The sequence below is a fragment of the Oryctolagus cuniculus genome, chromosome 6 (assembly GCF_964237555.1).
Source record: "Oryctolagus cuniculus chromosome 6, mOryCun1.1, whole genome shotgun sequence".
NCBI lineage: Eukaryota > Metazoa > Chordata > Mammalia > Lagomorpha > Leporidae > Oryctolagus > Oryctolagus cuniculus.
The window spans coordinates 60826032-60830651 of NC_091437.1; the positions used below are offsets into that span (position 1 = coordinate 60826032).

General features: G+C 55.5%; 1 long non-coding RNA gene across 1 annotated transcript; it reads left to right on the top strand.

The window, feature by feature from the left end:
• The first annotated feature begins 912 nt into the window (after nt 1–912).
• LOC127490802 (uncharacterized) lies at nt 913–3016 on the top strand. Its single transcript, XR_007919208.1, has 3 exons — nt 913–1204; nt 2165–2269; nt 2806–3016. It is a non-coding gene; the product is annotated as an uncharacterized lncRNA (long non-coding RNA).
• The last annotated feature ends 1604 nt before the right edge of the window (nt 3017–4620 follow it).

A 4620-nucleotide genomic window follows, 5' to 3' on the forward strand; every position in this document is an offset into this window, starting at 1 on the left:
TGACAGGAAGCTGGAATAGAGCCAGGCACCTCATTATGGGATGCAGAGCTCTCAAGAGGTGTCTTAACCCCCAGGCCTAATGCCGTGCCCAGGAATGCATGTATTCAATAATTTTGGAGTCCTAGTCCAAGAACTGGGGATACCAAAGAGAAAGAGACTCAACGCCCGCTCTCAAGAGAGAAGACCAGAGGGAGACACGGTGGGGACGCTGCAGGGGCCTTGAGCAGGGAGGAGCCTGAGCCAGCCCCGGCAGCAGTGTTGAGCTGGGCAGCTGGCTCGGGGGCCCAGTCCCGCCACGACACTGTAGTTCACAGCCATGACTATAAGAAAGTCCAACAGCCAAGACCGCCCCAGAACCTCGCTTACCCAATGACAAGAGAAACCCTGCTAATACTCTCTGAACACCAGGGGACTGGCTCTTCAGTGTGGGGGGCAGGTGCTCATGACGTCATGACGGCAGAGAGAACACCTAAAGTCCAAGCTGCATAGTTAGCATTTTCCCCATCACTTCCTTGGGCCTAGATTGTGCACACGCTGACCACCTATGCCGTGACGTGTAGTACTTGCCCATCATGGTGTAAACACTGCATGGTGGCGGATTTCGCAGCTAGCCCGTACCACGCCACCAAGAGGCCCAGGGCCACACCGTCAACTCAAAACCTCCTCCTCCATACACATGCCCTGAATGTAAACAACCCTAAGAGCATTGGATAATAGTAAAATGTAATAAAATAATTAGGAAGCGATGAGTTTTGAGTGTTTACTACCTTTGTTTTTAATATAATTTCTTTAATTATAAGTTTTTGTAATTTAATCTTTAATAATCGCTGTATTTAACAACAAGCTTGCAGAAGCCCCGGCATTTTAATAACTGGCTCTCGCAGGCCAGTAAGGGCAGGCTCTGGCACATTCCAGAGCCGAGCCCGGTGTGCGAGGCCAGGGAGATCTTCTCAAAGGCGATCCCTGAGCCAAGGGCAAGCGCCAGACTGTGCAGGAGACGGTGGGCTCCCAAACGACTGCTGGGGGTTCAAATTCCAGCTCTGCCTTCTCTGCCCCTGTGACCTCACTGCTGGCTGATCTGGCAATCTGCGCCCCGGCTTCCTAGTCCTGGAAATGGGTATAATAATGCCTGCATTGCGGGCTATCTGTGGAAGAAGCGGCTGGCCTCTGCCAGGGGCTCACACGTACTCTGAATGCAGGACAGGTAGGAGTCCAGGGAAGGTGGAGGGACATGGAGAACATTCGAGTCGGGGTGGGCTGGTGCGCCGAGGCAGACAGAGAGACAGCCAGGGGCTTCTGGGACCTGCCGACTGTTCCCTAGACACAACATCCACGAACATGTAGATAAAGGGGGAACAATAGGCAGAGGCCTTGAATGCCGATCTCAAGAACGTCCCCTTGACCATGGACGCTGGTCCCTAACCCAAGGGTGGAGGTCTGCCTGTGCTAGTTTCGCCCGCTGTGAAATGGAGCTCATGCAGCTCAGACCAACCCCCCCGGGATGTCGATGACAAGGAAAAGCTACTGCATGAAAAGTATTCAGCACACAGCCTGGCAAGTGGTCCAAATAGAAGTTAGTTCTCACCATTACTCTTCCCAGGGCCCTGGTGGGTGCTGGGGACTGACAAGAGGTCCACAGAGCTTTGCCTGGCTGCCTGGGCAGCCTCACAGGGAAGCAAAGATCTTCTCCCACCCCACCGCCCTGTGCCCCTGGCGTGCGGCTCAGACACTCAGGTGGAGCTGAGAAGAAGGCTGGGAGGGAGCCCCAGGCCAGCGAGCATCCGTCTGCAGCTGCACAGGGTCAGGCCCAGCAGCTCTGTCCAGGTCCAGTGCTGGCGGGGCAGCGGGGGGGGGGGTCAGCCCCTTGGGGAGCACTCTCATTAAGCTGATGTAAAGGTTCCAGCCAGCACCCTGCTGCTTCTGAGATGCCCAGGGTGCCCTGCGGCTCTATCACAGCTGCCCAAAGACATGCCCCTGACGTGACCATTGCTTCCCCGGGCTGGGTGGACTTGGCATTAGCCTGAGTCGACGTAAACCAAGGGCACCGGAGAGTCAGCACGATCTTCTGGATAATTTAGGGCCCGAAACGCTGTTGCTGGGGAAACAGCCGGGGACATTTGCTTATTTGCTCTGCGTGAAATGACCACTTGGCCTGTTTACACAGAGCTATTCAGAGCTCCGCCGTTTCTCTGGCCTGAGCAGACACAGACACAAACTTGCTGTTGCCGATTTAATGAAAGACCTACTGTGTGCCCGGGGCTTTCCCAAGGTGAGTCTCACACCACCACCCAGAGTTACAAGAGCTGTTTTCAAAGAAGGCTGGTGAGTAGAAGGAAGATGTGTTCCTGCCTCGTTGGCCTCTTGGATTAACTCCTTGGATCCAGCCTTGTTGGAGCTGTCTAAGAGATAAGGAAAGTGGGGCGCAGGGGAGGTGACTGAGTGACAGCCGCGACTATATGTGCTAAGCGCTTGGGACTTGAAGAGGTTTGGCGTGCATTTGCCCATTCCTGCTTTGCCGAAGCTGTTCCAGGCCAGGCTATGGACAGCACCGGGGTTTCACACACCAGGACTCTGAGGCTTAGATGGGTCTCAGGGAGGAAGTAGAGGAATAAGGTTTCCACCCCAGGATCTCTCCAAACTCTGTGCTTTTAGCCCAGGGCCCCAGGGCTGGGAGACAGAATTGGGGTTTGTAACTAGCTGGCTTTGGGACTGGTGTTGTGGCATAGCGGATAAAGCTGCCATCTGCAGTGCCAGCATTCCATATGGGCGTTGGTTTGAGTCCTGGCTGCTCCACTTCCCATCCAGCTCTCTGCTATGGGCTGGGAGAGCAGTGGAAGATGGCCCAAGTGCTTGAGACCCATGTGGGAGACCGAGAAGAAGCTCCTGGCTCCTGGCTTCCGGCTGGCCCAGCCTTGGCTGTTCTGGCCATTTGGAACGTGAACCAGCAGACCAAAGATCTCTTTCCTACCTCCCACGCCTTTCAAATAAATAAAATAAATCTTTTAAAAAGAAAGAAAAGAACAGAAAAATGGAACTAGCTGGCTTTGTGTCCAAGGGGCTGTGTTGGTCATGTGACCCCCACTTGCCACCACCACCACCATCTCCTGACTCAGCACACAGGTTTCCCCCTGGGTGGGCTATGGCATAAACAGCAGTGTGGGCACTGTGTGGATTCAGGTTCATCCACAGCCTCTGTGTGCCCTCGCGCCTGGTCTTGTGCATTGCTGGATTTCAACCTAGGAAACTACAGGGAAAATCGAACTCATTTTCTGTCCTGCCCCAATCTCTTCCTGTGAGTCCCCTCCCCACCCCCCACCACCATCACCACCTGAGGGGTGAGTAGAGAACGGCCCGGCCCATGTACCGGGAGCAATGGGGGAGAGAGTAGCTTCGTGCACGTTGACACAGACAGTAGCCCCATCTCGGCACTGCTGGCTGGGCTCCGAGTGGCCGGGCTACCAGCGCGGCTGTTTCTCCCTGCGGCCGCAGCCCCAGACCCCTCACGGCACATACCTCCTCCCATACAGCTGCCCCTGTCATCTGCTTTGCTTTGTCTCTCCTTTTTTTTGGTGGTGGTGGTGGAGGGGGGAGAATTGGAGCAAGTTCACCCCAATTTCAGAGAACTTGTCCAGCCTCCCGAGATAACCACAGCAAAGGGAGAGGGAGGGGGAAGGGGGAGGGGAGGGGGAAGGAGGGAGAGAGGGAGGGGAAGGAGAGGGTGAGGGGAAGGAGAGGGTGAGGGTGAGGGGGAGAGAGGGGAAGGAGAGGGAGGGGGAGAGGGGGAGGGGGAGGGGGAGGGAACCGAGGGCTGGAGGGGTGGGGTCGCGTCGCAGAGCAGGCGTGGACCACGGTGCTACATGCCCCTGGCAGACAGGGCCCTCTGTGCGCTCTCCTGGCCTCTGTGGGGTCCAGCTTTCCTCAGGAGAACATGACCAAGCAGGGCGGGAGTCCAGTTCAAGAGCAATGGCCCTGAGCGGGGAGGGCTCTGAGCTTAGAGCCCTTTGGAGTCTCAGCTCTGCTAGGGGACCTTGGGTAAATGGCTTAACCCCACGGAAGCCTCACAGCCGCCATCTAGGAGATGGGAGGACACGGGTGGGGGCTGGGTAAATCGTCCTTGACCCTCTCAAAGATGTGATGGGGATGCTCTTGTACCCAACCTATAGATGAGAAAACTGAGACATTAAATAACCTGAGAAAGTCATGTAACTAGAAAGGTGGTATCCTGTCCTAGTACATGGAGCAATTCTCTTTCTTAGGTCAGGTTCATCTGCGTGCCCTTGAGCCTGGTCTCATGCATTGCTGGCTTTCAACCTAGGAAACTACAGGGAAAATCAAACTCATTTTCTGTCCTGCCCCCATCTCTTTCTGTGAGTCCCCATCCCTCCCCGCCCACCACCACCAAGGGAGCCCTCTGCCATCCTAGCCTAGCCCCAGCCAAGGGAGACCACCAGCATCCTAGGCCGTTAAAGTTCTGCAGCTTGATAACTCGAGTCCTCTTAGCCTCAGGAGCGTCCAGCACCTGAGCCCTCCACGGTTCACTGCGAGGTAAGTGCTTCACAGAGGTCACAGAAAATGGAATTAAAAGATGTTGAGGGCCCTGCAGTACTCGCATCCCATATT